Source organism: Bombus affinis, unplaced genomic scaffold, assembly GCF_024516045.1.
Source record: "Bombus affinis isolate iyBomAffi1 unplaced genomic scaffold, iyBomAffi1.2 ctg00000059.1, whole genome shotgun sequence".
NCBI classification, from domain to species: domain Eukaryota; kingdom Metazoa; phylum Arthropoda; class Insecta; order Hymenoptera; family Apidae; genus Bombus; species Bombus affinis.
Window position 1 is genome coordinate 249,287 of NW_026108820.1, and position 13,735 is coordinate 263,021.

General features: G+C 40.8%; 1 long non-coding RNA gene across 1 annotated transcript in view; it reads right to left on the reverse strand.

The window, feature by feature from the left end:
- Positions 1 to 355: 355 nt before the first annotated feature.
- The window catches only part of LOC126926882 (uncharacterized), a 33,682-nt gene continuing 20,302 nt past the window's right edge, over positions 356 to 13,735 (reverse strand). The window contains exon 2 of the long non-coding RNA XR_007714985.1: positions 356 to 567. This is a non-coding gene — a long non-coding RNA (uncharacterized LOC126926882). The remainder of the gene's footprint in view (positions 568 to 13,735) is intronic.

A 13,735-nucleotide genomic window follows, 5' to 3' on the forward strand; every position in this document is an offset into this window, starting at 1 on the left:
TTGGACAATCTCATAATTTCGCAATTTCATCGTCCAAGTACACGATTGATTCTCACAAAACCTCTAGTTCCTTAGAGCTTAACGCCACGCTCATCTTTTCATTTTTATCGCATATTGTCTCACCACTTGCGATACTTGTAATTACTTTTCTCTACTTTTCAATTTTGGAGTTGGTCAATGTGATTTCCGAATGGCTCGATTGACTATGCGAGTCTTGGATAAAGATGACAATTAAACTATTCAGATTGGTCATGTTGCTTCGTCAAACGATTTGAATTCAAGCAATTCGAAACCATTTTGTCAATGTGAACCTATTATTTTACCAATGTGAATCTGTAATTTTGCTTGAAATATCTTTCCAAGTTTTTATGATGATTCAGATTGGTCAAGTTACCTGAATCAAGCAACTATTTTCAAGTTACTTGAAACTATTTTGTTAACGTGTACAGTTGCTTGAATCAAGCAACTATTTTCAAGTAAGTTAAAATCATTTTGCCAATGTGAACCTGTAATTTTGTCTGAAATATCCTTCCAAGTTTTTATGATGATTCAGATTGGTCAAGTTACCTCAATCAAGCAACTATTTTCAAGTAACTTGAAACTACTTTATTAATGTGTGCAGTTGAGTGAAGCAAGTATTTTCAAATAACTCGAAGCTATTTTGTTAACGCGTACAGTTGCTTGAATCAAGCAACTATTTTCAAGTAAGTTGGAACTATTTTGTTAACGCGTACAGTTGCTTGAATCAAGCAACTATTTTCAAGTAACTCGAAACTATTTTGTCAGTGTGAAACTATATAGACACTAGTTAATTCCCATACACATGTATAATGTATAATGTATAAAAACAGAGCTATTTTTTCAGATCAGAAGGTACGATCAATCTTTTTCTTTAAATATATTATGCTGAAAAGATATAGAATGGATTCGGAAATACAAATAATTCCCTTTATTTAGCACACAACTGTTATACGTATATCTTATACTCTTAAGACCTCAAAAACCTACTCGCACGCACGCTTGTTGTCAACCGACTCTTCCAGATACTTCTAACGACTGGCTCTTGTCTTTTGTCTCAACCAAGACCCGGACGTCCTCTGATGCTTACACACACATTCACATGTACAGTGTAAATGTATCATATTCCCAACAATTGTATTGGAAAAATTTGAAATGGATCGGAAAATGTATATGGAAGTTACAGGACCTTTCTCGAAAATTATCGATAGTTCAAATATCAGGTTGTACAACAAAAGAGTCTTTCGTTTTATAAGAGAATAATAGACGCACGACGTTTCTTGTTTCCTTTATTTTATCGAACTACGTACGTTCCATTTTGTTCTATTAAGGTAAAGACCACGACATTTGACAGATTAGCTGTCGTGTTTGTATAAAGATGCATTGTCGTAAAAGACATATTCGTAGAGGAAAGACACTTTTGGGGCAACCTAATATTTGGCTGAACCTGACAAAACTGTACGCTTGTAATAAATAAAAAAAAAGCCTGCTACGCCCTTTCGATCATTTCAGCTCGAGTTATGTATGGGTCGACCCAATTACGTTCTTACAACGTTAGAGGATACCTTCGTTTTGAAGAAAATGAAAAAAGATCGCACATTTTCGTTTCAATTTTCTTGATTAAAAATCTTCTCCCAACGTTACAAATATGTTTTATTATCGCTAAAATAGGGACAGACTCGAAAGTACAAAAATTGAAGAGTCGCAACTGATGTAACGAACATAATCATGACAGTCGTGTCTCGTTGCAGCGTTAACGGGATTTCAAAATGTTTGGCATAGTACGCGATCCTACGCAAAATTTCCGCCAGCTCAGTGAAGTTTCGGCTATCCGAGTCTCGTATTATACGATGTGTTTCCAGCTTTCTCCTAACTGCGCGTTTTTTTTTCGAAATTTTAACGCCGGCACCGCGCGAACAAAGTAAATAGATTAATTGAACTTTTAATCGATCAAATAGTCAACTAAACTGAAACGCACGTACGATGTTAAGTTATCGAAATCAATTTTACGATTTTACCGTACGAACGCCGGTAACATCCGACCTTTCGGTATTTTCCGAGTTTTCTATTGTTCGTGTGATACGCGTCACCTCGGAACGATCATGATTATTCGAACACTTTCGCAAGCCATAATAAGATTATAGAAAAATGTACTTTGCTGTGAATACACGTTTCATCGGAGGAATCGAAATTTGTACAGGACGATGTAACGTCGTTCGAACGAAGCTGCGATAGACTTAAAGTTGGGCTGTACAATTTCTAGATTTATATTAATCCTATAGAACGAAAAGACCCAGAGCTCTATGAACGTTCTAAGAGAACGGATCTCCTTCGGCGTAAATGGCGCTCCTTATCGGCGAACGGCTACAATATCCTGAATCTTTCTTTTCGACGGTTTCCACGTCGATCGAGAGAAACTATTCGTCGAAATGGACTATCCGTGGCTGATCTATTACGGCAGAAAGTGAAAAAGAACGTAAACGAAGGAAATGGCCGACATAAAGGACGATAACTGTTAATTTAAACGTAATAGAACGAAAGAATACGACGTATTCGTTAAAGGATATTTAAGACAATTTAAATTAAAATCGATTTTCACACGACGTTCTTCGATTTTTTCCAGAACCAGATTATATCTATGATAACGTTTCGATAATATCGTTTTATGCAAAAGAAAGCCAATTATATGATTGAAAGAAGAAATTTGGATCAACGTATGGATATCCTCCTATTTCGTTGCACGAGTTGCGAATAACCTGTCGAATAATGATAAAGATAGAAACGAATATGACAAAGGCATAACGAAGGAACTAATATTCAGAATTTCGTGCGTTTAATTCCTCGAAAATTGCACTTTTAAACGCATCGGTCTCGCAGTTCAACCTGCCGGGAACAAAGAATTTTATCGGAAACATCGTTCTAACATTTCAATTTTACAAACGTTTCGCTCTGCTTCGTTAAATGCTGCGCGTATTTGGTAGATAGAAAATTATGCACATACGTTAAAACGTATAACGCGCAACAGGCAAGGATATACGCGTACGCGCTGCAAACGCGTTAAAAGCGAAAAATATCGCTGAAATTATTTTCCCATAATAAAGAAATCGTCGGGCCTCTTACGAATACAAAAGATAATTCGTTAAGATTATAGTGTCTATTAATTTTACCATAACGAGTTTAACAGAGCTTTCGAAACTAAAAGCTTTATCACAGACGATAAACCCTTTGAGTGCTGAATACTCACGGCCTATGTCGTCCGTACGGACGGCGCGTGTCTAGCGCTGACGATCGCTGTGGACGGAATACTTTTTCGTTAGACTGAACTCTGTTGATTAACTATTCAAAGCGCAAATCGTAATAAGTTATAGTAGTTTAAATGATTAAAATGAAAGAGATTTTAATTATTTATTATAAACATTGAAATTTACAGTTAACTAGAATTTGCGTAATAAACTAGAAAACTAAATTTAGTAAATATGTGAAATCCCTAGAGTTCATGTAGGATAGGGATTCTTTTTATTTTACGGGTTGTAAATTCGAGCTATCGCGGGGAGACGCGGTCGTTAGAATACGCGTCAACGGGAGTCGTAAATTCCCGTTACGATTAGAATAATCGACACCACGAATAGTTCGATCCCCGTATTTCGGTTAGGATAATCGGGGTGGTTAATGCGGTATAACACTGGGAGTCAGAGTTATAATAATGTATATTTCCAGCACTTTATACAATCACACAAAGTAGTAACGCCGTTGAAAAGATATAAACAATTAACAACTTTATCGCATGCAGATAATATAGATGTATACAATATAGAGCAATGCTCTTACAATTGAACTTAGTCTCTTGGTGGACGTAGCACGATATGATACTTAATAGAATAAGCGAATGTTTGGCAATGTCACGGATCGACTTGAATTGGCGTTCTGTTCAGAGTTAGACGTTAGGCGTTAGAATTTTGACTAGCTGGTCGCTCTTGCGTTGAGATGGAAGAAAGTTCAGTGTGGGTGTGCCCTTTTGCATGACGAACGCGGATTCGTTGTTCACACTTTTCGTTAAGAAAAGTGAGGGTAACGATCCGCGATGTCGATTGGTTATGCCCTACGCTGATACTTGAAGGCCTCCTACCATCGTGGTTGATAGGTGACCTTGTTCATGGAAAAACCTGATTGTTTTATTAGCTAGCTATTCGATTCTTCCCGATGGGTGCGTGTTCGCTTTCTCCGTATTTTTTCAGCGCGCCTAATAAACCCAAGGACCTCTCTAAAAACCAGATGTGCTTCGAAAATATGTTTGGCTTAAGAAATTCTTCAGGACAAAGGGGTTGAATGAAGACGCCTGTTGATACAATACAGTGACAGCGAAAGAATATATTGGGTCCTTAGGTTTATTGAGGGTCGGAGTGACGTTACGCAGGCCGCTGGCTGTCCGGTCGCGAGGGCTGGCATGCAGATGTTTAGGCGACGTAACACGGGTAGCACGACAGGCTGTGTTTAACGGAGAGATCGATACGGACGAGCAGTTGAAGAAGTACGTGTTCCCCAGACGGACGGACAGAGAGTTACATTAGAGAGACAGACAAGGTTATAGAATAGTTGTTTAAGATTGTAAAGACTGAAGATTTAAGATTTAAAGACTGAAGAAGAAAGATCGGTAGCTCAGGACGTTCAGGTAAACATTGCACCAAAGACTTATAATTTCCCGTTTAGATAATCATCGTTATTGATTGTTATAGACGCATATTAATTGTTGTTCATTTTTGTATTTTATCAAATCATTTCATAATAAAAAAAACTCGATTTTCAGACTTCAGAATCGAAATATTAAACTCCCAATAGACGATGAGACAGCAGCACTGATACCGATACGGATTCAAACTTCGTATTCCGAGACATTGTCTTAGAGGAAGCATAAATAACATCCACAAGAAAAACAAAGACGGAAATGGAGAAACTCAACGTGGACATGGAAAAACTTCTAGAGACCCTTTAAAGACGAGATAAGAGGGAAATAGTTGAAACAAACAACAATATAGAACGATTAGAAGGAACTCAGAAAGCCACAAACTGGATATCAGAGTATGAAGAGGAATGCAAAAAATACAAAATAAATGCGATGAAGAAAAGTCAAAGGTTTGAGAAAGTACCTAGGAAAAACAGCAAAAAGGTGGTACCAAACAAATCTACTGAAAGCTGGAGGACACAACTGGGAAGATTGGAAAGAAGCATTTATCAAAGCCTTTAAGAATAAAGGTTGGCCGGCAATACGATATGCTTACAACTGTAAATACCTTTCAGGTTCGTTCGTAGAATATGCAATAGAGAAAGAACGACTAATATTGGAAGTAAAAAGGGAAATGGATGAAGAGGTGAGGATACACCTGATTGTCATTGGATTACCTATCGAAGTCCAAGACAAAATCGAAAGCGATAATATACAGACAACAAATGACCTAATAGGAATATATTTAAATATATTATGCAAACGTTGGACAACGTTATGTTTTGTTAAGCTAACAGGATACACTAAAAGTACATTATCAAGAAAGGGGATGTGGCCCGTAAGCAAGTATGTTCTTCTAGATATGACCATCAGACAGTACCTGTGATGCGGTTATCCCGGAAGTACATTGCGGAGTCGGTAGAGAGCGTTTCCTGACCTCTCGCCAGGGAGACAATAGATGAGGATTTAAGGGTGTCGAATCGGGATCTATGCAACGCGGAGGCGACTCGTTCCTTCGCCCTTCCTCTTCCTCTTCGCCCGATGTGCTTTCCTCTATGACGATTTGAGGCTCGCCATAGTTTGCCACATTCACATTCAGGCTGCACAATTGTCTTCTCATCTTGATTTAGAAAACTCTCACTTGAGCATAAATAAAACGTTTCTTCGTTGAAACCGTATCATAGTGAAGAACGATCGAACAGTACAAAAGAATGAATAAAATTAAGTCACATTTTTATTAATTTTCTTTTGTATCTAAAAACAAATCTGATAGATTCAAAGATACAAGATCTTTGAAAATATCGTATGGAATTTAATACTAATTTAGTGTGCAATTAAAAAATTACTATACTATTTTGTTTCTCCTATATACGTGTTGGAGATAAAAGGACATCGGGGCCTTTCTTTTGGAATTTTTGGGAAGACCCCCAATACTTTAGTCTAGACTTTTTATTATAGCTGCACTTAAATAATAAAACTCAGAAGTAGTTGTTTATGATTTAATCCGACTATGTTTACCCGAGATTTATGACAGTAGGCTTGGGCTCGAAGTGACACAACTGGTCGCTAAACGTAGCCACGGTCATGGCATGGACGTTTTTACCTAACAAAGCTATGGAGTAATTGTATAGATCTCCTTAAAAATATAGTTGACCCGAGGGGTACAGAGACGAGTATATAAGTGCAGTTCCATTTGGACTGAGGGAGTTCTACTTATACTGTAGACAAGTAAGTTGAGTTCTACTTATATCGTAGACAAGTAAGTTGAGTTACACTTGAATTGTGGACAAGTAAGCTCAGTACGACTTAGACTTTGGAAGAAGACGTATTTGTTATCCCTTTGACCGTGGATTCGTTATTGAACCTAAGATCATTGTCATTGGCATCTCGAGTATCTAATTGCCACTGTTACTTGCCAACTCTGTACCATATCGGTACTGTAATCATGTCGGTACCAGTAAATACTATCCATATCGTATAACAACAATGGTTAATCCAAATGAAGATTCGTTACACGCCCCTAATCCCAATGAGAACTCGAGATATGTGTATTTTTCTTTTCTTTTTGCTTAAAAGATTTCCTGTTTATTGTCACATTAGAATGTCAGATTCTTTTGGCACACGAAGGCTTCGTAAATATCAGAAGGAATATAGCGTGGAAAAATGTTGTTTTATTTTTAAAGTTCTACGCTTCGCTACTTTTTTCCTAGTACGTTCGCTTTAGCAATAAAACTGACTTTTTCGCCCGTTAAAAACGGATTACGCAGACGCGCTCACGCAGCACGTGCCCAGAACGAATGTTGCGAGTCGATATTTTCTTTTGCGAATCGCTCTCGTTATTTCGTTCGAAATGTTACCGTGCGGATATCAGACAGCCATTGGAAGTTATTAGACGTTAAAATATGGCGACAGCTTCGCGTATTCCACCAGTTTCTCGATATTCCCCTTCGAACCTACAAATTGCTTCCGTATCTCGCCAACAGCTAGTCCTCGTATCTTACGCAGACGTCGATTAGAAGTAGAATTTTCGATAAAATTTAAATTTCCCTTTTCAGTTCGTACTTCGATTTATGGACTCGTACATACGTTTCTCTCTTATATATTACGTGCATTTGCATATATATCTGTTTCTCTATCCCATGCGTCGTAGTTTTTGGATGAAACCAACAGCTTGTACACACGTGCAAGATTTTATTTTTCGTGATAAATCGAACAAGAATATATTCTTTCGTGCTTCTTAATTGAGTGACATTACACCAGGTGAATAATGCACTCGAATAAACGATTTTTCTTAATACTTATAAATTACGCGACGCGTTAACATTCAATTAATTCATAAAGGAAAGCATGATAATTATATGAATCAACTTTAAGAAAATAAGTGTAATTTTTTATATTAAATAACGAATAATAGAAAAGATGGAATAAATAAGTTAACAATAAAATGATAAACAATACGCGTTTGCTTATTTACAAAAATCAAAATATAAGCAGCTTAAGTAACTCAATATTTTATGGAACGTTCTTCAAAATCAATAACTACATTGTGTTCTTTCCATTCGAAAAAATTCTGTAACGTAATTTCCGCACTAAAGGACCTTCTATCGTAGCATTTTCGTCAGAGAATTTCAAATAATCTAGTTCTGCTTCGAAATCGTTTTATTACCTTTTTTTATTACGCCTTTGAATCCATCGAAAGATTTATATTAAAATTTTTACTTTGCCACTACTTTCTTTATGTCGCTGCATATCAATTATTTATTGAAGCTACTTCGTTCTAACGTGGCAATCATTCACCAGTTCAGCACAGGCTAGCGCACATTTTACGAGACGGATTTTCCATGCGTCGAAGTCGCAAATGTCGTTACACGTGTACCGGGGAGTATCGACAAATATCAAAGTCATACGAGTGTGGTCAGGAAGGCGAACGCAGGAAGGGCGGCATTGGACAAGCCAAAGAGGCCGGAGGGACCGAAGAGGATACGTATCAGACCAGAAGCCATCCTCGTCAAAGTAGGGCAAGACAAGGAGTGGATCCAGGTCTACAAAGACTTGATGGGGGCAAGGGAGACCCTAAAAAAGAGCTGTGGAATTAGGAGGACCAGAACAGGTGACATTCTGATCGAGCTGAAAGCAGGTAGCAACGCCAAAAAGACCGCGGCGGATATGAACACGGCGCTAAGAGGCAAGGTGAGAGCGCTACCAATGCGCGACAAGACCTCCGTAGAGATCAGGGATATAGACCCGCTCGTAGGCAAGGAAGAACTAGCCAGGGAGATAGTAATGCAACTGGGCATAAGCGACATCACTGAGGTCGAAGTAAAGACCCTAAAAATGGCGCCGTGGGGCACCCAATCGGCAATAGTGACGATGCCGAAAGCCTATCTGGCCAAAGAGGGGGCGAGCCGGAAGATCAGAACCGGCTTGACGATAGCCTCGATAAAGGCACTACCCAATGTGGTAAAGTGCTTCAGATGTCACATGTTCGGACATATCGCGAACAAATGCACGGCGATAAGCCCTGGAAAGGAGATTTGGAGGAAGTGCGGAGCCAAAGACCACACGATAGCTGCTTGCGTCAACGCACCCTGCTGCTCCATCTGCAGCAAGGAGAAAGGAGTGAAATTTGACCACGTAACCGGATCCCTGGCTTGTCCAGAATATAGAAGGCGGTTGAAAGCGAATAGATGAGGATACTGCAGATAAACCTCAACAGATGCAAGCTGGCGCAGGACATGATGCACCAATGCGCGATCGAACTTAGGCCGGATATAATAATAATTTCCGAGCCGAACAGGCAGCTACCGCACTGGTTTAATGACACTAAAGGAGACGCCTCGATATGGGTCACACTCCTCAATGGCAAACTGCCTGATGAAACAACAGAGGTCAAGAGCGACGGGATAGTGGGCGTCCGCATCGGCGACGTCTTCTGCTTCAGCGGATACTGTTCGCCCAACATAAATAAGCTAGCATACTCCAAATACATAGACACGCTGTCGACTATGACGAAGAGCGTTGCTAGAAGACACGACAAGGTCGTCGTGGCGGGAGACTTCAACGCAAAGTTAACCTGTTGGGGAGGATCGACCACAGACAAGAGAGGGAGAGTCTTAATGGAGGCACTAAGCGGCCACCGGGTGTTTCCATTGAGGCTCAAGGAAAAGTACACCTTCTTCATGAACGGGAAGACGAGCTTCCCCGACATAATAAGCGTATCCAACAAGGTCAGCGAGATACACGCCGGAAGCGCGGTCTTGGACAAATACTCGGCCTCGGACCATCTGTACGTGCTCCACAGGTTTAAGGCGAGGAAGACCCGAACCGTATCGAAGTTCTACAGGTACGTGACCAAGGACATGTCGCCGGAGGAGTTCCTGAGCAGATTCGACGACACAATGAAGAAGGAGGACCTCAGCGCGGCTATCGGAGAGGATGGGGCCGAACCCTTGCAAAAGAGCATCGAAGGTACGTGCGAAGGGATGCTAAGGAAGTCGAACTGTGCGGCGAGCCGCAAGTACGCGAACTACTGGTGAAACCCGATGATCGCGGAACTGAGAGCGCAGGCGCACAAAGCGCTCAGGAAGGTGACGAGAGAAAGGAGGAAGAATGCCGGCAACACCGAGCCCCTCGTCAACGCCTACAAGGAGATCCGAAGGCAGTTAAAAAAGGAGATCGCCCGCAGAAAAAAAACAGCTTGGGCAGAATACTGCAAGATACTGGAGAGCGACCCTTGGGGCAAACCCTATCGCACGGTCATGAAGAAATGTAAAAGCAAGGGACCAACCAACGACATGCAGATCGACATGGTGAAGGCAGTCCTACAGAGGCTATTCACCTTGGGACACGGACCCCCCATTATGAGGGCCGCGAAGAGGCAGAGACCGAAGAAGAAGGAGATATTAGCCTCAGCGTCACCATCGGCGAAGGCGATGTCGTCGATGCCGCCGGAAGAATGAACACCAAGAAGGCTGCAGGAGTCGATGGCGTGCCGGGCGAGATCGCGAAGCTGGTAGCGAGTCGCAGGAGCGAGCTCGTGACAAGGGCGTTCAACGGCATCACCGAATCAGGAAGGATCCCAGACTGCTGGAAGACGGCCAGAGTAATACTGCTAAGGAAACCGGGAAAGGATCCCTGTCTCCCTAACGCGTACCGGCCGATAAGCATACTCCCAACCATGAGCAAGATCTGGGAAAAATGCTTTAAGAAGATCATCGAGAGATGCATCGGAATGGACCCGTTCCATCGGAGGCAATATGGCTTCAGAAAGAAGAGGAGTACGGTAGATGCCATCACGCAGGTGATGAAGTTTGCCAACATCTGCAAACGGAAGAAAGACCGGGACACCATCCTGCCCGAGGTGTGTGTGTGTGTCCTGGTCTCTGATGTGATTTACGTTACACACTCGTGTTCAGTGTCTCCATACACTGCACTCGCATTCAGTGTCTCCATACACACCTATTACGTCAATGCACCCGCATTCAGTGTGTCCACACACGCCCAGTGCGGTAATATGATCCAACAAACTGAGACTCATCCGTGTATGAAATCGAAAATGATCTGTCATGTCATTACGGTCTGACCGGTAACTCACAAAATGCAACTGGCGCTTTGAATACTAACCGTAATGATACTGACTTTTGTGTCTTTTTTTCCTCCCTACTTTATCATTGAACGTCCGATCGAAATTTTTGTTGTTAACCTGGGCCCTTGACCTATTTGGACAGTTAGTTAAGCCATAAAGAGACCAGTACAATATAATTTAGCTAAACTATAAAGGAACAAAATACCAGTTATATCAAGTTTAATGTTAGGAAAACCCAATATTTTAGATCCACCCGAGGACGTGTGATAATCAGAATGGCCGTGTCGGAGATGAAAGAACACCGGAGCCTCTCCTTTGAAGCGATGGGAGGACCCCCTTAGTGCTGTAATCCAGATTTCATCATAGCCGCACTAAGAAACTGTTGTAATTCGATCCGACTGTACTTATTCGAAATTTATGATAGTGAGCTCGGGCTCGAGGCGACAACCGGTCGCTGAACGTAGTCGCGGTCAAGGGATGAACGTTTTATCTAACAAAGCCATGAAGTAACTCTATAGCTTTCCATAAAAAAAATACTTGGGACGGGGCACGACGGTAAACATTTCAACGATTTCTGTCCCGTGGCTCGCCACACGCAGACTTTGTCCTTCGGGTAAGACGATTGCCAGATGCCAACGCATCTTCGCAGTATATGTTTAGCTGGGCGAGGACCCGCTACGAATATTAAATTTCAATTACACAAAGTCTCTCAAATAGACAAATGGCCTGTGCCCCAACTATGGGAAGATAAGAGAAATCTATCCTTCCACGAACGACGCTTCTCGCTAGCAACTTTCCCCAAGGACAGCTAATATCTTTCTCTAACCACCAACATGGAAATTGACCAATTAACAGCAACGTCAATTTCCCTCACCCTTCGAACGAAGACATTTCTCCGCGAATCCGATGATCTTGTGCCCTTAGGCACACCCATCATAGTTTCCTTCGACAGCGTCACCGCGATGGAGAGTCACTCTCCAGTGCGATCTCATCAGTAATCGACCTGTCTTTCGTATACGTAATAATTGCCCCTTTCTCTAACGTACAGTGTAACTTAGGCGCTAACGAAGGGTAAAGTTCGTCATCCCTTTGACCGCGGATTCGTTATTGAGCCTAGGATCATTGTCATTAGCTTCTCGAGTGTCTAATTATCGCGATTACTTGTCCAATTCCATCATAGTCATATTTGCACTAGTAAATATCTCCTCTATTGCATAATGATCACGTCTAGCGCCAATAGGGATTCGTTTCACGCCTTTAACCCTAACTCTAATCTTAACGCCAACCCGACATATATATGCATTTCTGATAATCATTTTCAACTCGCACAGGGAAGAAACATCACTGAGGCTACCGCGAATTAAATTCGCGTATCAAGTAACAGGATAGATACGATTCATACGAAGCTTTGCGTCGTTATTCGAGGTAGGAAAAGCTTTAGCAGTGATATTGAGAAAAGCGAAACTACGAAATCATCGCTGTCGTCGAGACAGAAATTGCTGCGAATATCGCGGAAAGCAGAGCGACGGTAAAGAGTATTACAGGAAAAAGTTGTTCGGAATATTAGCCTTGGCAAACATATTTCAAAGCCGTTGAATATGGCGAGATTGTCCGCTTTGTAAATATTTACCGAAAAACATGTCGTACGAAGCTGGGCAATAAACGCGTTTTTCCACAGTTACAAACAAGTATCGTACGTATGAAACAAGTAACGACGAATTTTCCATTCCACGGCACGCGACAATTGACCGTATTATCAGCGTTTCGTCAGAGTTTCAAGAACTGCGTTTTCTTTTCTGTATTTATGGTTTCGCAACTGTAAAACGGAAGGTTTATTCTGGAGATGCGAGTTCGCGTGAACAACTAGCGCAACGAGTAAAAACACGCGGTTTTTGCAACTCGATCGAATTGTTAGCAACTGTGTGTACGAGATCGTATTACTCCCATCGTTGATCGATGTCAGGCTTCTATCCGAGCACACGGACAACGTTCTCCAACGACCAATCAAACATACCAGATAATAATTTTTCATTGTATCATTATTGTAGCTATTAACGACACGGGCTTGTTGTCGCATGATAAAAAGCATGCAACTGCGCTGACACGATAATACAGCGAACTTTTGCACGCTGCGATGGAAAACGCGTCGTTACCTGTTTCGTACGAACGATACTCGTTTGTAATTCTGTAAAGAAACGTCCGTTGACGAACATTATATAAAGTTCTTCCTTCTTCTTCTTCTTCTTGTCTGTAGATCAACTCCTTACAATTTGACGGTTTAAACACACGGTTTTCGCACACCCCGTATATACAGGATGCAACGGAACAACGTCTGAAAGCGAGAACAACGCGAATCCTTGTGGAAAAATGAAGAAAAAGTATAGGATAAAACGTTCTCATTTTCGACTTGGAGAATCGAGTCTGAAAATTTATCAAGTATACTCGAACTGTATCTGAATATCGGTTCGAATAATAAATTTATTTAATTATATAATTAATTTATTACAAAGGAAATACAATCTGGATGTGAATGTTAAATGGAAACAAATTTTGCTAAGTTGAAAATCGATCGTATCGTAATTACCACGACTCGTTGTTTACAGATTAAAAATCTGTTTTACGAATACGAGGAGCTATATATCTACTATTATTAATCAATTTTTATGAAAAATTTCGTACGATGCGCGGATAAATTCTAATTTGATAAATTGTTGGAAACGTGGAAAATTGAATGCAATAAAATTACGTGGCACGGTTTACACGGTTGCAACTTTATGACCCACTTAGGTCAAGTAGCAATGAAATTTATTGCATATATCGGAAATTCAAGGCACGTAATTGGCAGTTTATAAACAAATTATTTGTTCTCTTAATTAAATTGCCCGCGTCGAAATCTGTGAAACGTTTTTGTA